This window comes from Ranitomeya imitator, chromosome 2 (genome assembly GCF_032444005.1).
Source record: "Ranitomeya imitator isolate aRanImi1 chromosome 2, aRanImi1.pri, whole genome shotgun sequence".
Lineage (NCBI taxonomy): Eukaryota > Metazoa > Chordata > Amphibia > Anura > Dendrobatidae > Ranitomeya > Ranitomeya imitator.
This window is the reverse complement of record NC_091283.1, coordinates 392171793-392196778: the sequence shown is the minus strand read 5'-3', so window position 1 is coordinate 392196778 and position 24986 is coordinate 392171793. Positions and strand designations below refer to the sequence as shown.

At 47.7% G+C, this 24986-nt stretch overlaps 1 protein-coding gene across 1 annotated transcript in view; it reads right to left on the bottom strand.

The window, feature by feature from the left end:
• LOC138667881 (zinc finger protein 585A-like) overlaps positions 1-24130 on the bottom strand; it is a 115378-nt gene extending 91248 nt beyond the window's left edge. Inside the window, exon 1 of the mRNA XM_069755962.1 lies at positions 24052-24130. The gene's annotated coding sequence lies outside the window, so the exon portion shown is untranslated. The remainder of the gene's footprint in view (positions 1-24051) is intronic.
• Positions 24131-24986: the final 856 nt, after the last annotated feature.

The window sequence follows — 24986 nt, the reverse complement described above, 5'->3', positions numbered from 1 at the left end:
CCCCACTTAGGTACTGTATATACTCGAGTATAAGCCGTCCCATGTATAAGCCGAGGCACCTACTTTTGTCACGGAAAACTGGGTAAGCTTATTGACTTGAGTATAAGCCGGGTATGCATTGTCCCTTCATCCCTGTCCTGCTATGCATGGCTCCCCCCATCGCTGGCCTGGTATGAATGCCTCCCCATCCCTGTCCCTGTCAGCATGCCTTGGTATGAATGCCCCCCCATTCCTGTCCCTGTCTGCATGCCTCCCCTGTCATTATATGAATGCCTCCCCCTTCCCTGTTCTGGTATGAATGCCTCCTTATCCCCTATCCCTGTGTGCATGTTTCCTATTGTAAAAAAACAAACCATCATACTCACCTACCTGCGTGCCCTGGGTGCTGGCACTGCATCTCATTCCAGCCTCCGGCGCCTGCCTTCAGCTCTTCCTGTGTTCAGCGGTCACATGGTACCGCTCATTAAGGTAATGAATATGCGCTCCAAGCCTATGGGAGTGGAGACTCGTCCATATTCATTACCTTAATGAGCGGTACCACATGACCGTTGAGCACAGGAAGACGAATTCAGAGAGGAGGAGAGCCTGGAGGTGATAAAGGGGCTTAAAATAGGCAAAAGCCCAGGTTCTGATGGTTTCACTCCAAAATGTTATAAACTATTCAAACAACAATTACCTCCAATTCTTCTACAATCCTTCAACTCCATTGCATTGGGAAGGGAAATTCCCACCACAATCTCTTTTGGCACATATAACTGTTATTCCCAAGCCAGGTAAAGATCACACAATTAAAATAATTTTCACCTCATAACTCTAATCAACATTGATCTCAAGATGTGCTCCAAGATTATTGCTATGAGGCTACAACCCATAGAACCAAATATTATACATAAAGATCAGGTGGGATTTGTCATGGAAGGGAAGCAAGAGACAACATTATCAAAATCAATAACAGCGTGCGTTCCTGGCGAGTCCCGTCATGCCTAGTGTCTATAGATGTGGAGAAAGCACTTGATAGGTTAGGGAGGGACTTCATAGGGGCGACGCTCTCAAAAAAACTGGATTGGGTAGCAATACGTTGTTACGCATCATGGCCCTTTATACCTCTCCCATAGCACAGGTAAGAGTTAATGGAAGCATTTCCAAACCTTTTACAGTCTACGCTGGCACCCGTCAAGGATGCCCACTTTCACCCCTCTTTTATGTCTTAGTGATGGAGGCACTGGCGAACACTATTAGGGCCAATGCATCCATATCAGGGGTTTCAATTGGTAATACAATGCAGAAAATGTCCATCTTTGCCGACGATTTACTACTATACGTGACGATGCCGAGAATCTCCCTACCAGTGATTCTGGTGGAGGTTGAGCGATTCACTCTACTCTCTAATTTTAAGGTAAATATCTCTAAGTCCCAGCTACTTAACTTTAACATTCCGGAAACCGAGGACTCACTCCTCAGCTCCACATTTCCCTTTAAATGGAGAAAGAACCATATCAAATATTTAGGTACTACAATTCTATTAGATACCTCACAGATCTACCCACTTAATTTTGTGCCGCTATAGCAAAACCTGGAGGAAGATCTATCACAATGATCCAGGCTCTTGGTTCCTGGTTTGGCAGAATTAACATTCTGAAGATGGACATTTTACCTAGAATTCTTTATCCGTTCCAGACTATTCTTTATAATTTACCCAAAGTCTTTTTTCGGAAGATTAAAGCAATTTCTTCTAAATTTATTTGGGGGCATGTAAATCTATATTCTCCCACTTAAAAATATGAGAGAGGCCTGTAATTGACATCATAGGTGGACCACAACTATGAGAGTCAAAATTGAGAAAACAAATCCAGAAAATCACCTTGTCTGATTTGGCAAGATTTTACAAATTATGGTGGAAAATAAGTATTTGGTCACTTAAAAACATGCAAGATTTCTGGCTCTCACAGACCTGTAACTTCTTTAAGAGGCTCCTCTGTCCGCCACTCATTACCTGTGGTAATGGCACCTGTTTGAACTTGTTATCAGTTTAAATGACACCTGTTCACAACCTTAAACAGTCACACTCCAAACTCCACTATGGTGAAGACGAAAGAGCTGTTGTAGGACACCAAAAAAAAATTGCAGCCCTGCACCTTGACTGGGAATACTGAATCTGCAATAGGCAAGCAGCTTGGTGTGATGAAATCAACTGTGGGAGCAATATTAAAAAAATGGAAGACATACAAGACCACTGATAATCTCCCTCGATCTGGGGCTCCACGCAACATCTCACCCCATGGGGTCAAAATGATCACAAGAATGGGGAGCAAAAATCCCAGAACCACACGGGGGGTACCTAGTGAATGACCTGCGTTGAGCTGGGACCACCGTAAGAAAGGCTACCATTAGTAACACACTACACGGCTAGAGACTCAGATCCTGCACCTGCAGTGTCAGACGTGTCCCCCTGCTTAAGCCAGTACATGTCCGGGCCCGTCTGAAGTTTGCTAGAGAGCATTGGGATTATCCAGAAGATTATTGGGAGAATGTCATATGGTTTGATGAAACCACAGTAGAAGTGTTTGGTAGAAACAAAATTTGTCATTAGTGATGAACGAGTATTTGTAAGTGCTCGGTGATTTAGTTTTTGTCACCTCAGCTGAATGATTTACAGCTACTAGCCAGGCTGAGTACATGTGGGGGTTGCCTGGTTGCTAGGGAATTCCCACATGTGTTCAGCCTGTCTCGGAAAATCCGAGCAACGAGTATACTCGCTCATCACTACTCGTCATGTTTGGAGGAGACAGAATGCGGAGTTGCGTCAAAAGAAACACCATACCTACTGTGAATCATGGGGGTGGCAACATCATGCTTTGGGGCCATTTCTCTGTAAAGGGACCAGGATGACTGATCTGTGTACATGAAAGAATTAATGGGGCCATGTATTGTGAGATTTTGACTGCAAACTTCCTTCCATCAGCAAGGGCATTGAAGATGAAACATGGATGGGTCTTTCAGCATGATAATGATCTCAAGCACACTGCAAGGGCAACGAAGGAGTGGCTTCGTAAGAAGCATATGAAGGTCCTGGAGTGACCTAGCCAGTCTCCAGATCTCACCCCATAAAAAACCTTTGGAGGGAGTTTAAAGTCCGTGTTGCCCAGTCACAGGCCCAAACATCACTCAGATCTGCATGGAGGAATGGGCCAACATACTACCAACAGTATGTGCCAACCTTGTGAAGACGTACAGAAAACGTTTGACCTCTGTCATTGCCAACAAAGGATATATAACAAAATATTGACATACATGAACTTTTGTTAATGACAAAATACTTATTTTCCACCATAATTTGAAAAAAAAATCATGCCAAATCAGACAAGGTGATTTTCTGGATTTGTTTTCTCATTTTGACTCTCATAGTTGTGGTCTACCTATGAAGTCAATTACAGGCTTCTCTCATCTTTTAACCCATTACTTGCCAAATTAAAATTTTTACAAGTACGGATTTTTCAGAATAGGGAGTCCCAATATTCAATTAAAAATGACAATGACATGATTTCCTATTTTGAAAACATTCATTTTACAAACACAACACAAAAAATTGGACCTAATTATAAAAATTATAAAATCTTAGTTGCTAGAAGCTAAAGATTAGGCGTCCCAAAAAAGGACATTGATAGATAATGGGTTAAGTGGGATAACTTGCACAATTGGTGGCTGACTAAATACTTTTTTTCCCCACTGTAAGTGTTGGAGATGTGACTCTACTGTAGGTAACACGACCCATATTTGGTGGTCTTGCCCCCGAATACCCAAATTGTGGACAGGATTGTTTGATCTCTTCAATAAATTATTCTGCACTAACTTCCTGAACTCTCCAGAAACAGCTTTACCATCAATATTCCCTATAACTATTTCTACCATTAAAAAGTATTTTTAGCTGCAGTGAGACAGATTATCCCCAGAAGACATTGAAGATCAATCACCATTCCTTCTAAATTGGAATGGGTTTAGGCAGTACACACGTGGTCAAAATTGTTGGTACCCCTCGTTTAATGACAGAAAAATCCACAATGGTCACAGAAATAAGTTGAATCTGACAAAAGTAATAATAAATAAAAAAAATTATGAAAATGAACAAATGAAAATCAGACACTGCTTTTCAACCATGCTTCCACAGAATTAAAAAAAAAATAAAAATAGAACTCATGAAATAGACCTGGACAGAAATGATGGCACCCTTACCTTAATATTTTGTTGCACAACCTTTTGTGGCAATGACTGCAATCAAACGATTCCTGTAACTGTCAAAGAGACTTCTGCACCTCTCGACAGGTATTTTGGCCCACTCCTCAAGAGCAAACTGCTCCAGTTGTCTTGTGTTTGAAGGTTGCCTTTTCCAGATGGCATGTTTTAGTTCTTTCCAAAGATGCTCAAAAGGATTTAGGTCAAAGCTCATAGAAGGCCACTTCAGAATAGTCCAATGTTTTCCTCTTAGCCATTCTTGTGTGTTTTTAGCTGTGTGTTTTGCGTAATTATCCTGTTGCAAGACCCATGACCTGCGACTGAGAGCAAGCTTTCTGACACTGGGTAGCACATTTCACTCTAGAATCCCTTGATAGTCTTGAGATTTCATTGTACCCTGCACAAATTCTAGACATCCTGTGCCAGATGCAACAAAGCAGCCCCAGAACATAACGGAGCCTCCTCCATGTTTTACAGTAGGGACAGTGTTCTTTTCTTGATATGCTTCATTTTTCCTTCTGTGAACATACAGCTGATGTGCCTTGCCAAAAAGTTCCATTTTTGTCTCATCTGTCCATAGGACATTCTCCCAGAGGCTTTGTGGCTTCTCAACATGTAGTTTGGCAAATTCCAGTCTGTCTTTTTTATTTTTTTTCAACAATGGTGTTCTCCTTGGTCGTCTCCTTCGCTTCCTCTGGTTCATATTGAGTGTGATACACACATGTCACCAAACAGCACAGTATCTGTAGCCCTATATACAGGCCTACTCACTGATTCCAAGATTGTAGACACCTGTGATGCTAATTAGTGGACACACCTTGATTTAACATGTTCCTTTTGTCACATTCTTTTCAGGCGTACCATCATTTCTGTCCAGGCTTATTTCATGAGTTGTTTTTTTTTTTTAAATTCTGTGGAAGCATGTTTGAAAAGCAATGTCTGACTTTCATTTGTTCCTTTTCATAGATTTTTTATTATTACTTTTGTCAGTTATTTCTGTGACCATTGTGGGTTTTTCTGTCATTACACGAAGGGTACTAACAATTTTGACGTGTGTAGATAACCTTATTCAAATGGAATAGCTCATAGTCTCTGACAGTTGGCTGAACTTGGACTCATACATATATAAGAGAGCTTGGTTACCCCGGACATCATTCAGAAATTCATCTTAATTTAGCACTTGGCTAACATCGCCATTCTAATGATTTTGAACCATTGGTATCACACTCAGAATACGCAAGATTCCTCTTTTTATACCTTCCTCCTTTGTTAGCCTTTGTGATCCCCCCGATTCTTCCCTATCGTGTCTCATCATTTGACTACAACAATTTTATCACATAACATGATACAACATTTCAATACTATTTGTTGCATTATACGATCCCTTTCCAAATAAGTATATGCTGGTTAATATACTTACATTTTGTTGATTGTACCTGTTGTGCAACCTGAATTTGATTTTGAGGTATGTTGAAACATCAATTGTTAATTATAACTTCAATATATATAATGGCGCTTTCTATAGGGTATTTTTGCCCATTCTCTGCGCGGCAGGCACACTTATTATATATTAACTGAGTACTGCCTACCACAATTAACCAATTGTGGACATACAATGTTTTTCTATACCTCCAAACCTCTAGTCGGAGGATGGGCTGAGTCATAGCTACTGTACCTCTGACAGAGGGTCTTGAAGTGTGGGATGCTGGAGTATGTAAAGGTGATAACCCTTATCCAGCAGTGGGAGCAGCAATTCCCACACAATTTTCACACTCACCCCCAGGACAGAGGGCATTACAGTCCGGGGGTGGTCAATGTGGATGTTTTTCCTTAAACCTGTGGCTATACCCTGAGGTATAAAAGCTTGTACAGTTTAATTCCATACCTGGCCCTGTTACTGGGCATGTATTGTCAGAATTTTAGCCTCCCTTTGAAATGAACCAGAGATTCATCTATAGAGAATTTTGGGATCTCTTCAAATCTTGTCCTTGTCATGGTCATACGAAATACCGGTGTGCTGTAGAGTATATCAGCACTCCAGTATTGCTGAAGCTGTGGTTTTCTGACTATGACCATATGCAGCATAATGCCTCAAAATGTCAATTTCTGCTGCATTTACTGGGGTCCATCTGAAGTGTGACAACGTGGTATTTTGTGTGAAATATTGATAGGCGAACAAATTTGTCTGTAATGTGTTGAAAGACACGTCACTCCTTATGTTGTGTTAGTGCTCGGACAGAGGTAACCACTCCCTTTATCATATAAATTTATAACTTTAAATTTATAACTTTTTCCAAATTTACAAATTTGTCTGGGCCACAATAAGATTCATAATTTCCTCACAGAAAGAAAAAAGTGAACAAGTCCATTTTAGTGAGGCCTGTAGTGTCAAATTGGATTCCTGGGAATGCAGGAGGTCTGTCCACTAGGGAAACCAAACAGATATACAGTTTGCACTACACTAGGGATTAGATAGTTAATAGAGTTTGGATTACCTCACAGTTTAGGAGGGTCTTATGGAAAATGATTTCGGATTACAGTCAGTGTCTAAGACTCAGTAAGTGCACGTTCTGGGTGGAGTAAAGAGCAAGACTAAACATAGCAGAGTAATCAGGTTCTAGTGCAACAAAGGTGCAGCAGAGAATAACAGGGACATGTGCAGCTGAAGATAGGAAAATCTTTGACGCAAAAAGAAAGCGTGCTGTACGCAAGGCACAAGTAGAGTCTGGTGTACTGACCACATCTGCTTCCTTATGTCAAGTATGTGGGTGAACCTTCAGGGCCGGGATTGGACTCATCAGCCACCTCCAGACCCATAACTACTAATTCTCTTCTAACCCTGAAGTCATGTTCACCTTCGACTACGAAGGACGAACATCATTTGGTCAGTATTTTATATCAGTATTTGTAAGCCAAAACCAGGAGTGGGTGGTAAATACAGAAGTGGTGACATGTTTCTATATTCCTTTAATTGTTCCACTCCTGGATTTGGCTTGATGTAAAATACTGACCAAACACTGAACATGTGATCATGGCCTAAGAAACGTACTCCACCGAACAACACACTCCACCCAGACTTGTATTTAGAAAAGGGCTTTTGGGAAACCATTAGTCAGTTTTGGCACACAGCACACTGGCCCTGTACCCCCCTTTACCTCCTCGCTAGATGAGGAGGAAGAGCACTACAGCAATGTGGTTATCACTGTTTGAAAGCGTGTCGGAAGCAAGGAAAGTGTATGTCTCCTCTGCTTAATAGCGTCTTCTTGAAGAAAGGGTCATATTTATTTTATTCTTTAAAACACTGGGAATGTGTGTGTGTGTAAGTGGTGCTTTTACACATGTTTTGTGAGGGGCTTGTGTAAAGAGTATTACAGAAAAAGTACAAGAAAAGTAAAACGTACAGTATCATTTTAATTTTGACTGCTGGTCTCATACACTGCAATATTTGTGAGAGTCCACTTATAGCTGAATCTCACAGGCAACCGTACCTTGGGGTCATCACATGACCTCAGAGTAGCATGGTAACCATTGGGAACCGTGATTCTCATTGCAGGGGTCCGACACTTAGTAAAGGGAGCCTTGTGACCCCTTTGTGATCACTTTAATAGCGCTGTGGTAACTGACATTATTTATCCCTTCATGACCCAGCCTATTTTGACCATAATGACCTGGCCGGTTTTTGCAATTCTGACCAGTGTCCTTTTATGAGGTATTAACTCAGGAACGCTTCAACGGATCTTAGCGGTTCTGAGAATGTTTTTTCGTCACATATTGGGCTTCATGTTAGTGGTAAATTTAGGTCGATAATTTTTACGTTTATTTGTGAAAAAAATGGAAATTTGGCTAAAATGTAGAAAATTTCGCAATTTTCAAATTTTTAATTTTTATTCTGTTAAACGAGAGTTATGTGACACAAAATAGTTAATAAATAACATTACCCACATGTCTACTTTACATCAGCACAATTTTGGAAACAAAATTTTTTTTTGCTAGGAAGTTATAAGGTGTTAAAATTTGACCAGCGATTTCTCATTTTTACAACAAAATTTACAAAACCATTTTTTTTGGGGACCACCTCACATTTGAAGTCAGTTTGAGGGGTCTATATGGCTGAAAATACCCAAAAGTGACACCATTCTAAAAACTGCAACCCTCAAGCTGCTCAAAACCACATTCAAGAAGTTTATTAACCCTTCAGGTGCTTCACAGCAGCAAAAGAAGCAAGGAAGGAAAAAATGAACATTTAACTTTTTAGTAACAAAAATGATCTTTTTATTTTCCCAAGGGTAAAAGGAGAAACTAGACCCCAAAAGTTATTGTACAATTTGTCCTGAGTACGCCGATACCCCATATGTGGGGGGGAACCACTGTTTGGGCGCACGACAGGGCTCAGAAGGGAAGGAGTGCCATTTTACTTTTTCAATGAAAAATTGGCTCCAATCTTTAGCGGACACCATGTCGCGTTTGGAGAGCCCGTGTGCCTAAACATTGGAGCTCCCCTACAAGTGACCCCATTTTGGAAACTAGACCCCCAAGGAGCTTATCTATATGCATAGTGAGCACTTTGAACCCCCAGGTGCTTCACAAATTGATCCGTAAAAATGAAAAGGTACTTTTTTTTCACAAAAAATTTATTTTAGCCTCAATTTTTTCATTTTCACATGGGCAACAGGATAAAATGGATCCTAAAATGTGTTGGGCAATTTCTCCTGAGTACACCGATACCTCATATGTGATCATAAACCACTGTTTGTGCACACGGCAAGGCTCGGAAGGGAAGGAGCGCCATTTGACTTTTGAATGAAAATTAGCTCCAATCGTTAGCGGAACCATGTGGCGTTTGGAGAGCCCCTGTGTGCATAAACAATGGAGATCCCCCACAAGTGACCCCATTTTGGAAACTAGACCTCCCAAGGTACTAATCTAGATATGCGGTGCCACTTTAAACCCCCAAGTGCTTCACAGAAGTTTAGAACGCAGAGCCGTGAAAATAAAAAATAATTTTTCTTTCCTCAAAAATTATGTTTTAGCAAGCAATTTTTTATTTTCACAAGGGTAACAGGAGAAATTGGACCACAAAACTTGTTGTCCAGTTCGTCCTGAGTATGCTGATACCCCATATGTGGGGGGAAACCACTGTTTGGGCACACGTCGGGGCTCGGAAGGGAAGTAATGACGTTTTGGAATGCAGACTTTGATAGAATGGTCTGCGGGCGTCATGTTACGTTTGCAGAGCCCCTGATGTGCCTCAACAGTAGAAACCCCCACAAGTGACCCCATTTTGGAAACTAGACCCCCCAAGGAACTTATCTAGTTGTGTGGTGAGCACTTTGAACCCCCAAGTGCTTCACAGAATTTTATAATGCAGAGACGGGGAAATAAAAAATCTTTTTCCCACAAAAATAATTTTGCAGCCCCCATTTTGTTATTTTCACAAGGGTAACAGGAGAAATTAGACCCCCAAAGTTGTTGTGCAATTTTTCCTGAGTACGCTGATACCCCATATGTTTGGGTAAACCACTGTTTGGGCGCACGTCGGGGCTTGGAAGGGAGGGAGCACCATTTGACTTTTTGAACGCAAGATTGGCTGGAATCAATGGTGGCGCCATGTTGCGTTTGGAGACCCCTGATGTGCCTAAACAGTGGAAACCCCTCCATTCTAACTCCAACACTAACCCCAACACACCCCTAACCCTAATCCCAACCCTAACCCTATGTGCCCACGTTGCGGATTTGTGTGAGATTTTTCCGCACCATTTTTGAAAAATCCGCATGTAAAAGGCACTGTGTTTTACCTGTGGATTTACCGCGGATTCCTATTGAGGAACGGGTGTAAAACGCTGCGGAATCCGCACAAAAAATTGACATGCTGCGGAAAATACAACGCAGCGTTTCCGCGCGGTATTTTCCGCCACATGGGCACAGCGGATTTGGTTTTCCATAGGTTTACATGTGATGAAAAACTGCTACAAATCCGCAGCGGCCAATCCGCTGCGGATCCGCAGCCAAATCCGCACTATATGCACATAGCCTAATTCTAACCCTAACCGTAATTCTAACCCTAACCCCAGTTCTAACCCTAACCCTTGTTCTAACCCTACTCTAGTTCTAACCCTAACCCTAGTTCTAACCCTAACCCTAGTGGAAAAATAAAAGTAAATATATTTTCTTTATTTTATTATTGTCCCTACCTATGGGGGTGATAAAGGGGGGGTTCATTTACTATTTTTTTTATTTTGATCACTGTGATAAAACCTTTCACAGTGATCAAAATGTACCTGTAATGAATCTGCCGAGTGGCAGATTAGGCGGGCGCACTGCGCATGCGCCCGCCCTTTTGGAAGATGGCGGCACCCATGAGAAGACGGACGAACACCGGAGCTCGGTAAGTATGGGGGGGTGGGATAGGAGCACGGGGGGTGGGATCAGAGCACGGGGGGTGGGATCGGAGCACGAGGGGAGCGGAGAAGAGGACGGAGGGGAGCGGAGGACAGGACAGAGGACTGGGGAGGAGATTGGTGGCGGTGGCAGATCAGTGTTTCCAGCCATGGCCGATGATATTGCAGCATCGGCCATGGCTGGAGTGTAACATTTCACCACGTTTCATAGGTGAAATATTACAAATTGCTGATTGGCTGTTTCACTTTCAACAGCCAATCAGAGCGATCGTAGCCACGGTGGGGGGGGGGGGAAGGGGTGAAGCCACCCCCCCTGGACTGAAGTACCACTCCCCCTGTCCCTGTAGGTCAGGTGAAATTACAGTTAACCCTTTCACTCTACCTGCAGGGACGTGATCATTCTGTCACACAGCATATGCGTCACAGGTCGGATTGACACCGACTTTCATGACGCATATGCTGTCACAGGTCGGGATGGGGTTAAGGGGTTTATTGGCCTCAATTGCATCCAAAAACCAGCCAGGGCCGACAATGCAGGGTGTCAGCCATCATGTACAGCTGCCAACAGCGGGAATTTCAGCCATGGGGCAGCGCTGTAGTCTTATTCCTCAGGGCCGTTATAAGGCAGTTGTTAAGGGGTTAATATAACTTTCATATTGTTTATGTTGTGTCCTGGACCACAGGAGCGTTTAGCCACAGGTAAAGGGGTTTTCTGCCTGTAATCGTGTGGAGATGAGATCTCATCCTCGCTTTCAGTTTCTGTCCTGACCCCCAATAGACATATAGTGCACAGAATTAAGTACACCCCATTGGAAGAGGAACATTTAACTGTCCCGGGAATATTATACTCCTGCTGTGTGTTGAGGATCTGTATCCGGTCTGTGTTCATTACATAAGTGCAGGTTTTACAGCTCTTCACAATAATACACACATGTGATCATCAGAACAAATGTGCAGAGTCCCGGTGCCCCCCAGGACTGAGTCCTGTCTCCTCTATCACACAGTCCCTGCTCCTCCATTACCGCTCACCAGTGCAGACTTCTCCCTTCACCTCTTACATGTGGAGCCGGCTGTACCCTAATGTGCAGAGTCCCGGTGCCCCCCAGGACTGAGTCCTGTCCCCTCTATCACACAGTCCCTGCTCCCCCATTACCGCTCACCAGTGCAGACTTCTCCCTTCAGCTCTTACATGTGGAGCCGGCTGTACCCTAATGTACAGAGTCCGGTGCCCCTCAGGACTGAGCCCTGTCCCCTCTATCACACAGTCCCTGCTCCCCCATTACCGCTCACCAGTGCAGACTTCTCTCTTCAGCTCTTACATGTGGAGCCGGCTGTACCCTAATGTGCAGAGTCCTGGTGCCCCCCAGGACTGAGTCCTGTCCCCTCTATCACACAGTCCCTGCTCCCCCATTACCGCTCACCAGTGCAGACTTCTCCCTTCAGCTCTTACATGTGGAGCCAGCTGTACCCTAATGTGCAGAGTCCCGGTGCCCCCCAGGACTGAGTCCTGTCCCCTCTATCACACAGTCCCTGCTCCCCCATTACCGCTCACCAGTGCAGACTTCTCCCTTCAGCTCTTACATGTGGAGCCAGCTGTACCCTAATGTGCAGAGTCCCGGTGCCCCCCAGGACTGAGTCCTGTCCTCTCTATCACACAGTCCCTGCTCCCCCATTACCACTCACCAGTGCAGACTTCTCCCTTCAGCTCTTACATGTGGAGCCGGCTGTACCCTAATGTGCAGAGTCCCGGTGCCCCCCAGGACTGAGTCCTATCCCCTCTATCACGCAGTCCCTGCTCCCCCATTACCGCTCACCAGTGCAGACTTCTCCCCTCAGCTCTTACATGTGGAGCCGGCTGTACCCTAATGTGCAGAGTCCCGGTGCCCCCCAGGACTGAGTCCTATCCCCTCTATCACGCAGTCCCTGCTCCCCCATTACCGCTCACCAGTGCAGACTTCTCCCCTCAGCTCTTACATGTGGAGCCGGCTGTACCCTAATGTGCAGAGTCCCGGTGCCCCCCAGGACTGAGTCCTGTCCCCTCTATCACACAGTCCCTGGTCCCCCATTACCGCTCACCAGTGCAGACTTCTCCCCTCAGCTCTTACATGTGGAGCTGGCTGTACCCTAATGTGCAGAGTCCCGGTGCCCCCCAGGACTGAGTCCTGTCCCCTCTATCACACAGTCCCTGCTCCCCATTACCGCTCACCAGTGCAGACTTCTCCCTTCAGCTCTTACATGTGGAGCCGGCTGTACCCTAATGTGCAGAGTCCCGGTGCCCCCCAGGACTGAGTCCTGTCCCCTCTATCACACAGTCCCTGCTCTCCCATTACCGCTCACCAGTGCAGACTTCTCCCTTCACCTCTTACATGTGGAGCCGGCTGTACCCTAATGTGCAGAGTCCCGGTGCCCCCCAGGACTGAGTCCTGTCTCCTCTATCACACAGTCCTGCTCCCCCATTACCGCTCACCAGTGCAGACTTCTCCCTTCAGCTCTTACATGTGGAGCCGGCTGTACCCTAATGTGCAGAGTCCCGGTGCCCCCCAGGACTGAGTCCTGTCCCCTCTATCACACAGTCCCTGCTCCCCATTACCGCTCACCAGTGCAGACTTCTCCCTTCAGCTCTTACATGTGGAGCCGGCTGTACCCTAATGTGCAGAGTCCCGGTGCCCCCCAGGACTGAGTCCTGTCCCCTCTATCACACAGTCCCTGCTCTCCCATTACCGCTCACCAGTGCAGACTTCTCCCTTCAGCTCTTACATGTGGAGCCGGCTGTACCCTAATGTGCAGAGTCCCGGTGCCCCCCAGGACTGAGTCCTGTCCCCTCTATCACACAGTCCCTGCTCCCTCATTACCGCTCACCAGTGCAGACTTCTCCCTTCAGCTCTTACATGTGGAGCCGGCTGTACCCTAATGTGCAGAGTCCCGGTGCCCCCCAGGACTGAGTCCTGTCCCCTCTATCACACAGTCCCTGCTCCCCATTACCGCTCACCAGTGCAGACTTCTCCCTTCAGCTCTTACATGTGGAGCCGGCTGTACCCTAATGTGCAGAGTCCCGGTGCCCCCCAGGACTGAGTCCTGTCCCCTCTATCACACAGTCCCTGCTCTCCCATTACCGCTCACCAGTGCAGACTTCTCCCTTCAGCTCTTACATGTGGAGCCGGCTGTACCCTAATGTGCAGAGTCCCGGTGCCCCCCAGGACTGAGTCCTGTCCCCTCTATCACACAGTCCCTGCTCCCTCATTACCGCTCACCAGTGCAGACTTCTCCCTTCAGCTCTTACATGTGGAGCCGGCTGTACCCTAATGTGCAGAGTCCCGGTGCCCCCCAGGACTGAGTCCTGTCCCCTCTATCACACAGTCCCTGCTCCCCCATTACCGCTCACCAGTGCAGACTTCTCCCTTCAGCTCTTACATGTGGGGCCGGCTGTACCCTAATGTGCAGAGTCCCGGTGCCCCCCAGGACTGAGTCCTGTCCCCTCTATCACACAGTCCCTGCTCCCCATTACCGCTCACCAGTGCAGACTTCTCCCCTCAGCTCTTACATGTGGAGCCGGCTGTACCCTAATGTTCAGAGTCCCGGTGCCCCCCAGGACTGAGTCCTGTCCCCTCTATCACACAGTCCCTGCTCCCCCATTACCGCTCAGCAGTGCAGACTTCTCCCTTCAGCTCTTACATGTGGAGCTGGCTGTACCCTAATGTGCAGAGTCCCGGTGCCCCCCAGGACTGAGTCCTGTCCTCTCTATCACACAGTCCCTGCCCCCCATTACCGCTCACCAGTGCAGACTTCTCCCTTCAGCTCTTACATGTGGAGCCGGCTGTACCCTAATGTTGTGAGTTCTGTTTTTGGGCTCCCTCTGGTGGTTACTGATGGTACTGGGTGACTTGTCTTTCCTGGGTTTCTGGGTTCCACCTGTTCCATCAGCATATGGGAGTTTCCTATTTAACCTGGCTTTGCTGGCATTTCCTCGCCGGTTAGCAATGTATCCAGTGTGTCTTGTTACCTCTGCTCCCTGCTCCTAGAACCTTCTGGACAAGCTAAGTTTGGATTTTCCTGTTTTGTGTTTTGCTTAATTTGGTTTTTAGTCCAGCCTGCAGATATGTGATTCTCTGCTGCTGGTTGCTCTAGTGGGCTGAAATTGCTTTTCATGTACCATGAGTTGGCACATGAGTTCAAGTAATTTCAGGATGGTTTTTTGAAGGGTTTTTCGCTGACCGCGCAGTTCACTTTTGTATCCTCTGCTATCTAGCTTTAGCGGGCCTCATTTTGCTGAAACTGTTTTCATACTACGTATGTGCTTTCCTCTCATTTCACCGTCATTATATGTGGGGGGCTGCTATTTGCTGTGGGGTATTTCTCTGGAGGCAAGAGAGGTCTGTGTTTCTTCTGATAGGGGAAGTTAGATCTTCGGCTGGAGCGAGACGTCTAGGATCATCGTAGGCACGTTCCCCGGCTACTTTTATTTGTGTGTTAGGTTTAGGGTCGCGGTCAGCTCAGGTTCCATCGCCCTAGAGCTTGTTTGTATCTGTGCTTGTCATTTTTGTGATCCCCTGCCATTGGGATCATGACAGTATAACCGGCCCACAAAGTGTTAATTGTATTGGCTGAAGTAGGAGGATAAGTAGTCTGAGGAAGTTTTTTTTTTTTTTTTCCCCTTTCCCTCAGAGTTTGCTGCCTAGCCTTATTGCAGCCTGGCTACTTCCTCCTCCTCTTAATCTTTGAATGGCTCTGATCTCAGCTGTTTATCATGGACGTCCAGAGTTTGGCTTCCAGCCTGAATAATCTTGCCGCTAAGGTTCAAAATATACAGGATTTTGTTGTACATGCTCCTATGTCTGAACCTAGAATTCCTGTCCCAGAGTTTTTTTCTGGAGATAGATCTCGTTTTCTGAATTTTAGGAACAATTGCAAGTTGTTTCTTTCTTTGAAATCTCGCTCCTCTGGAGACCCTGCTCAGCAAGTCAAGATAATTATATCTTTCCTGCGGGGTGACCCTCAGGATTGGGCATTTGCATTGGCACCAGGGGACCCTGCGTTGCTTAATGCGGAATCGTTTTTTCTGGCATTGGGTTTGCTCTATGAGGAACCTAACCAAGAGATTCAGGCTGAAAAAGCTTTGTTGGCCCTCTCTCAGGGGCAAGATGAAGCAGAAATTTATTGTCAAAAATTTCGGAAGTGGTCGGTACTTACTCAGTGGAATGAGTGCGCTCTGGCTGCAAAGTTTAGAGATGGCCTTTCTGAGGCCATTAAAGATGTTATGGTGGGGTTCCCTGCGCCTGCTGGTCTGAATGAGTCTATGACTATGGCTGTTCAGATTGATCGGCGTTTACGGGAGCGCAAACCTGTGCATCATTTGGCGGTGTCGTCTGAACCGTCACCTGAGATAATGCAATGTGATAGAATTCAGTCCAGAAGTGAACGGCAAAAGTATAGGCGGAAAAAAGGGTTGTGCTTTTATTGTGGTGATTCAGCTCATGTTATATCAGCATGCTCTAAACGCACAAAAAAGGTTGATAAGTCTGTTGCCATTAGTACTTTACAGTCTAAGTTCATTCTGTCTGTGACTCTGATTTGTTCATTATCATCCATTTCCGTCGATGCCTATGTGGATTCAGGCGCTGCCCTGAGTCTTATGGATTGGTCATTTGCCAATCGCTGTGGGTTTAGTCTGGAGCCTCTGGAAGTCCCTATTCCTTTGAAGGGAATTGACTCTACACCTTTGGCTATGAATAAACCTCAGTACTGGACACAAGTGACCATGCGTATGACTCCCGTTCATCAGGAGGTGATTCGCTTCCTGGTACTGTATAATTTGCATGATGTTCTAGTACTTGGTCTGCCATGGTTACAAACTCATAATCCAGTCCTTGACTGGAAATCAATGTCTGTGTTAAGCTGGGGTTGTCAGGGGGTTCATGATGATGCACCTCCGATTTCTATCGCTTCATCTACTCCTTCTGAGATTCCTGTGTTTTTGTCTGACTATCGGGATGTTTTTGAGGAGCCTAAGCTCAGTTCGCTTCCTCCTCACAGGGATTGCGATTGTGCTATAAATTTAATTCCAGGCAGTAAATTTCCTAAAGGTCGTTTGTTCAATCTGTCAGTGCCAGAGCATACTGCTATGCGGGATTATGTTAAGGAGTCCTTGGAAAAGGGACATATCCGTCCATCTTTGTCCCCTTTGGGAGCAGGTTTTTTTTTCGTGGCCAAAAAAGATGGTTCCTTGAGGCCTTGTATAGATTATCGTCTTTTGAATAAGATTACCGTAAAATATCAGTATCCTTTGCCATTGTTGACTGATTTGTTTGCTCGCATTAAGGGGGCTAAATGGTTCACTAAGATTGATCTTCGGGGTGCGTATAATCTTATACGAATAAAGCAAGGTGATGAGTGGAAAACCGCATTTAATACGCCTGAGGGCCATTTTGAGTATTTGGTAATGCCTTTTGGACTTTCTAATGCTCCTTCAGTCTTCCAGTCCTTTATGCACGATATTTTCCGTGAATATCTGGATAAATTTATGATTGTGTATTTGGATGATATTTTGTTTTTTTCTGATGACTGGGAGTCTCATGTTCAGCAGGTCAGGAAGGTGTTTCAGGTCCTGCGGGCCAATTCCTTGTTTGTAAAAGGCTCAAAGTGTCTCTTTGGAGTCCAGAAGATTTCTTTCTTGGGGTATATTTTTTCCCCTTCTACTATTGAGATGGATCCCGTCAAGGTTCAGGCTATTTGTGACTGGACGCAGCCTACATCTCTTAAGAGTCTACAGAAGTTCTTGGGCTTTGCTAATTTCTATCGTCGTTTTATAACTAATTTTTCTAGTGTTGTTAAGCCTTTGACGGATTTGACTAAGAAGGGTGCTGATGTTGCTAATTGGTCTCCTGCGGCTGTGGAGGCCTTTCAGGAACTTAAGCGCCGGTTTTCTTCTGCTCCTGTGTTGCGTCAGCCAGATGTTTCGCTCCCTTTTCAGGTTGAGGTTGATGCTTCCGAGATTGGAGCGGGGGCGGTTTTGTCACAGAGAAGCTCCGATGGCTCAGTGATGAAGCCATGCGCGTTTTTTTCTAGAACGTTTTCGCCGGCTGAGCGGAATTATGATGTTGGTAATCGGGAACTTTTGGCCATGAAGTGGGCATTTGAGGAGTGGCGTCATTGGCTAGAGGGTGCTAGACATCGTGTGGTGGTCTTGACTGATCACAAAAATTTGATTTACCTTGAGTCTGCCAGGCGTCTGAATCCTAGACAGGCTCGTTGGTCACTGTTTTTCTCTCGTTTCAATTTTGTGGTTTCATACCTGCCAGGTTCAAAGAATGTGAAGGCGGATGCTCTTTCTAGGAGTTTTGTGCCTGACTCCCTTGGAAATTCTGAGCCCTCTGGTATCCTTAGGGATGGGGTGATTTTGTCTGCTGTCTCCCCAGACTTGCGACGTGCTTTGCAGGAGTTTCAGGCGGGTAAACCTGATCGTTGTCCGCCTGAGAGACTGTTTGTTCCGGATAATTGGACCAGTAGAGTCATCTCCGAGGTCCATTCTTCTGCGTTGGCAGGTCATCCTGGAATATTTGGTACTAGAGACTTGGTGGCCAGGTCTTTTTGGTGGCCTTCCTTGTCGAGGGATGTGCGTTCTTTTGTGCAGTCTTGTGAGGTTTGCGCTCGGGCTAAGCCTTGCTGTTCTCGGGCCAGTGGATTGTTGTCACCTTTGCCTATCCCGAAGAGGCCTTGGACGCACATTTCCATGGACTTTATTTCGGATCTCCCTGTCTCTCAAAAAATGTCCGTCATCTGGGTTGTGTGTGATCGCTTTTCTAAAATGGTTCATCTGGTACCCTTGCCTAAGTTGCCTTCCTCCTCTGAGTTGGTCCCTCTGTTTTTTCAGAATGTGGTTCGTTTGCATGGGATTCCTGAGAACATCGTTTCTGACAGGGGATCCCAGTTTGTGTCTAGATTTTGGCGGACGTTCTGTGCTAAGATGGGCATTGATTTGTCCTTTTCGTCTGCATTCCATCCTCAGACGAATGGCCAGACTGAACGAACTAATCAGACCTTGGAAACTTATTTAAGGTGTTTTGTTTCTGCTGATCAGGATGACTGGGTTACCTTTTTGCCGCTGGCCGAGTTTGCCCTTAATAATCGGGCTAGTTCTGCTACCTTGGTTTCTCCTTTCTTTTGTAATTCGGGGTTTCATCCTCGTTTTTCCTCTGGTCAGGTGGAACCTTCTGATTGTCCTGGAGTGGACATGGTGGTGGATAGGTTGCATCGGATTTGGAGTCATGTGGTGGACAATTTGAAGTTGTCCCAGGAGAAGGCTCAGCAGTTTGCTAATCGCCGTCGCCGCGTGGGTCCTCGACTTCTTGTTGGTGACTTGGTGTGGTTGTCTTCTCGTTTTGTTCCTATGAAGGTCTCTTCTCCTAAGTTCAAGCCTCGGTTCATCGGTCCCTATAGGATCTTGGAAATTCTTAACCCTGTGTCGTTTCGTTTGGATCTCCCGGCATCGTTTGCTATTCATAACGTGTTTCATCGGTCGTTGTTGCGGAAGTATGAGGTACCTGTTGTTCCTTCGCTTGAGCCTCCTGCTCCAGTGCTGGTGGAGGGAGAATTGGAGTATGTTGTGGAGAAGATCTTGGATTCTCGTGTTTCCAGACGGAAACTCCAATATTTGGTCAAGTGGAAGGGTTATGGTCAGGAGGATAATTCTTGGGTGGTTGCCTCGGATGTTCATGCTGATGATTTGGTTCGCGCTTTTCATAGGGCTCATCCTGGTCGCCCTGGTGGTTCTCGTGAGGGTTCGGTGACCCCTCCTCAAGGGGGGGGTACTGTTGTGAGTTCTGTTTTTGGGCTCCCTCTGGTGGTTACTGATGGTACTGGGTGACTTGTCTTTCCTGGGTTTCTGGGTTCCACCTGTTCCATCAGCATATGGGAGTTTCCTATTTAACCTGGCTTTGCTGGCATTTCCTCGCCGGTTAGCAATGTATCCAGTGTGTCTTGTTACCTCTGCTCCCTGCTCCTAGAACCTTCTGGACAAGCTAAGTTTGGATTTTCCTGTTTTGTGTTTTGCTTAATTTGGTTTTTAGTCCAGCCTGCAGATATGTGATTCTCTGCTGCTGGTTGCTCTAGTGGGCTGAAATTGCTTTTCATGTACCATGAGTTGGCACATGAGTTCAAGTAATTTCAGGATGGTTTTTTGAAGGGTTTTTCGCTGACCGCGCAGTTCACTTTTGTATCCTCTGCTATCTAGCTTTAGCGGGCCTCATTTTGCTGAAACTGTTTTCATACTACGTATGTGCTTTCCTCTCATTTCACCGTCATTATATGTGGGGGGCTGCTATTTGCTGTGGGGTATTTCTCTGGAGGCAAGAGAGGTCTGTGTTTCTTCTGATAGGGGAAGTTAGATCTTCGGCTGGAGCGAGACGTCTAGGATCATCGTAGGCACGTTCCCCGGCTACTTTTATTTGTGTGTTAGGTTTAGGGTCGCGGTCAGCTCAGGTTCCATCGCCCTAGAGCTTGTTTGTATCTGTGCTTGTCATTTTTGTGATCCCCTGCCATTGGGATCATGACACCCTAATGTGCAGAGTCCCGGTGCCCCCCAGGACTGAGTCCTGTCCCCTCTATCACACAGTCCCTGCTCCCCCATTACCGCTCACCAGTGCAGACTTCTCTCTTCAGCTCTTACATGTGGAGCTGGCTGTACCCTAATGTGCAGAGTCCCGGTGCCCCCCAGGACTGAGTCCTGTCCCCTCTATCACACAGTCCCTGCTCCCCATTACCGCTCACCAGTGCAGACTTCTCTCTTCAGCTCTTACATGTGGAGCCGGCTGTACCCTAATGTGCAGAGTCCCGGTGCCCCCCAGGACTGAGTCCTGTCCCCTCTATCACACAGTCCCTGCTCCCCCATTACCGCTCACCAGTGCAGACTTCTCCCTTCAGCTCTTACATGTGGAGCTGACTGTACCCTAATGTGCAGAGTCCCGGTGCCCCACAGGACTGAGTCCTGTCCTCTCTATCACACAGTCCCTGCCCCCCATTACCGCTCACCAGTGCAGACTTCTCCCTTCAGCTCTTACATGTGGAGCCGGCTGTACCCTAATGTGCAGAGTCCCGGTGCCCCCAGGACTGAGTCCTGTCCCCTCTATCACACAGTCCCTGCTCCCCCATTACCGCTCACCAGTGCAGACTTCTCCCTTCAGCTCTTACATGTGGAGCCGGCTGTACCCTAATGTGCAGAGTCCCGGTGCCCCCCCAGGACTAAGTCCTGTCCCCTCTATCACACAGTCCCTGCTCCCCCATTACCGCTCACCAGTGCAGACTTCTCCCTTCAGCTCTTACATGTGGAGCTGGCTGTACCCTAATGTGCAGAGTCCGGGTGCCCCCCAGGACTGAGTCCTGTCCCCTCTATCACACAGTCCCTGCTCCCCATTACCGCTCACCAGTGCAGACTTCTCCCTTCAGCTCTTACATGTGGAGCCGGCTGTACCCTAATGTGCAGAGTCCCGGTGCCCCCCAGGACTGAGCCCTGTCCCCTCTATCACACAGTCCCTGCCCCCCCATTACCGCTCACCAGTGCAGACTTCTCCCTTCAGCTCTTACATGTGGAGCCGGCTGTACCCTAATGTGCAGAGTCCCGGTGCCCCCCAGGACTGAGTCCTGTCCCCTCTATCACACAGTCCCTGCTCCCCCATTACCGCTCACCAGTGCAGACTTCTCCCTTCAGCTCTTACATGTGGAGCCGGCTGTACCCTAATGTGCAGAGTCCCGGTGCCCCCCCAGGACTGAGTCCTGTCCCCTCTATCACACAGTCCCTGCTCCCCCATTACCGCTCACCAGTGCAGACTTCTCCCTTCAGCTCTTACATGTGGAGCTGGCTGTACCCTAATGTGCAGAGTCCCGGTGCCCCCCAGGACTGAGTCCTGTCCCCTCTATCACACAGTCCCTGCTCCCCATTACCGCTCACCAGTGCAAACTTCTCCCTTCAGCTCTTACATGTGGAGCCGGCTGTACCCTAATGTGCAGAGTCCCGGTGCCCCCCAGGACTGAGTCCTGTCCCCTCTATCACACAGTCCCTGCTCCCCCATTACCGCTCACCAGTGCAGACTTCTCCCTTCAGCTCTTACATGTGGAGCCGGCTGTACCCTAATGTGCAGAGTCCCGATGCCCCCCAGGACTGAGTCCTGCCCCCTCTATCACACAGTCCCTGCTCCCCCATTACCGCTCACCAGTGCAGACTTCTCCCTTCAGCTCTTACATGTGGAGCCGGCTGTACCCTAATGTGCAGAGTCCCGGTGCCCCCCAGGACTGAGTCCTGTCCCCTCTATCACACAGTCCCTGCTCCTCCATTACCGCTCACCAGTGCAGACTTCTCCCTTCAGCTCTTACATGTGGAGTCGGCTGTACCCTAATGTGCAGAGTCCCGGTGCCCCCCAGGACTGAGTCCTGTCCCCTCTATCACACAGTCCCTGCTCCCCCATTACCGCTCACCAGTGCAGACTTCTCCCTTCAGCTCTTACATGTGGAGTCGGCTGTACCCTAATGTGCAGAGTCCCGATGCCCCCCCAGGACTGAGTCCTGTCCCCTCTATCACACAGTCCCTGCTCCCCCATTACCGCTCACCAGTGCAGACTTCTCCCTTCAGCTCTTACATGTGGAGTCGGCTGTACCCTAATGTGCAGAGTCCCGATGCCCCCCCAGGACTGAGTCCTGTCCCCTCTATCACACAGTCCCTGCTCCCCCATTACCGCTCACCAGTGCAGACTTCTCCCTTCAGCTCTTACATGTGGAGCCGGCTGTACCCTAATGTGGAGAGTCCCGGTGCCCCCCAGGACTGAGTCCTGTCCCCTCTATCACACAGTCCCTGCTCCCCCATTACCGCTCACCAGTGCAGACTTCTCCCCTCAGCTCTTACATGTGGAGCCGGCTGTACCCTAATGTGCAGAGTCCCGGTGCCCCCCAGGACTGAGTCCTGTCCCCCTATCACACAGTCCCTGCCCCCCATTACCGCTCACCAGTGCAGACTTCTCCCTTCAGCTCTTACATGTGGAGCCGGCTGTACCCTAATGTGGAGAGTCCCGGTGCCCCCCAGGACTGAGTCCTGTCCCCTCTATCACACAGTCCCTGCTCCCCCATTACCGCTCACCAGTGCAGACTTCTCCCCTCAGCTCTTACATGTGGAGCCGGCTGTACCCTAATGTGCAGAGTCCCGGTGCCCCCCAGGACTGAGTCCTGTCCCCCTATCACACAGTCCCTGCCCCCCATTACCGCTCACCAGTGCAGACTTCTCCCTTCAGCTCTTACATGTGGAGCCGGCTGTACCCTAATGTGCAGAGTCCCGGTGCCCCCCCAGGACTGAGTCCTGTCCCCTCTATCACACAGTCCCTGCTCCCCCATTACCGCTCACCAGTGCAGACTTCTCCCTTCAGCTCTTACATGTGGAGCCGGCTGTACCCTAATGTGGAGAGTCCCGGTGCCCCCCAGGACTGAGTCCTGTCCCCTCTATCACACAGTCCCTGCTCCCCCATTACCGCTCACCAGTGCAGACTTCTCCCCTCAGCTCTTACATGTGGAGCCGGCTGTACCCTAATGTGCAGAGTCCCGGTGCCCCCCAGGACTGAGTCCTGTCCCCCTATCACACAGTCCCTGCCCCCCATTACCGCTCACCAGTGCAGACTTCTCCCTTCAGCTCTTACATGTGGAGCCGGCTGTACCCTAATGTGGAGAGTCCCGGTGCCCCCCAGGACTGAGTCCTGTCCCCTCTATCACACAGTCCCTGCTCCCCCATTACCGCTCACCAGTGCAGACTTCTCCCCTCAGCTCTTACATGTGGAGCCGGCTGTACCCTAATGTGCAGAGTCCTGGTGCCCCCCAGGACTGAGTCCTGTCCCCCTATCACACAGTCCCTGCCCCCCATTACCGCTCACCAGTGCAGACTTCTCCCTTCAGCTCTTACATGTGGAGCCGGCTGTACCCTAATGTGCAGAGTCCCGGTGCCCCCCCAGGACTGAGTCCTGTCCCCTCTATCACACAGTCCCTGCCCCCCATTACCGCTCACCAGTGCAGACTTCTCCCTTCAGCTCTTACATGTGGAGCCGGCTGTACCCTAATGTGCAGAGTCCCGGTGCCCCCCAGGACTGAGTCCTGTCCCCTCTATCACACAGTCCCTGCTCCCCCATTACCGCTCACCAGTGCAGACTTCTCCCTTCAGCTCTTACATGTGGAGCCGGCTGTACCCTAATGTGCAGAGTCCCGGTGCCCCCCAGGACTGAGTCCTGTCCCCTCTATCACACAGTCCCTGCTCCCCCATTACCGCTCACCAGTGCAGACTTCTCCCCTCAGCTCTTACATGTGGAGCCGGCTGTACCCTAATGTGCAGAGTCCCGGTGCCCCCCAGGACTGAGTCCTGTCCCCTCTATCACACAGTCCCCGCTCCCCCATTACCGCTCACCAGTGCAGACTTCTCCCTTCAGCTCTTACATTTCGCAGCTTCCTACACAGAAAACCCTTCACTTCCTACAAGCCCCCACCCTGCTTCTCCCCCCATGTGACTGATCACATGACTGTGACATCATCACAGGTCCTTGAAGCAGAACTCCAAAGTGTCACAGAATGGTTGCATCTAGTTTGGAGTTGATTTTTTGTGGTTCTCAAAAAATCAACTCCATTGTAGCTGATTCACTAGTGAGCCGTCTAGATCGGAGTTGATTTTTTGAGGCCTCATTTTTTCAACTCCACTCTAGACGGCTCACTACTGAAGTGACTAGATCGGAGTGGATATTTTGTGGTCCTCATTCCATCCACTCCACTCTAGCTGATTCACTGGTGAGGTGACTAGATCGGAGTGGATTTTTTGATGATCTCTCTGCAGCTTCTCCATTCTAGACAGTTCAGTTTCTACAGTGACGTCCCTCAAAAAATCCTCCAATGTTCAGAATGGAGCCGATTCCAGGTTCCAGGATCCTCATAGACTGCTGCAATGTAGTGGAATTGGAATGTATTCACAGTGTGTGTGTGTGTGTGTGTGTGTGTGTGTGTGTGTGTGTGTGTGTGTGTGTGTGTGTGTGTGTGTGTGTGTGTGTGTGTGTGTGTGTGTGTGTGTGTGTGTGTATATATATAAAATCAGCTTTATAATTGTAATAATACTTTTATTTTTTAGATACATGCTTAAACTGTTATATTTATTATGTATTTACAAAGGGCAAAAAAAAATTTTTCATGATTAATCAAACTTGCATTTTATTACTGCTTTTTATAATATAAATAATTATACATATAGTTATAGTATTACCAGTCCTGGCCGCAGCATCGACATTGGAAGAGTGGACGGAGCCTCACAGGGAAAAACGTAACAGAGCGCATCAACAGTGTCCTCATAGTTTACAA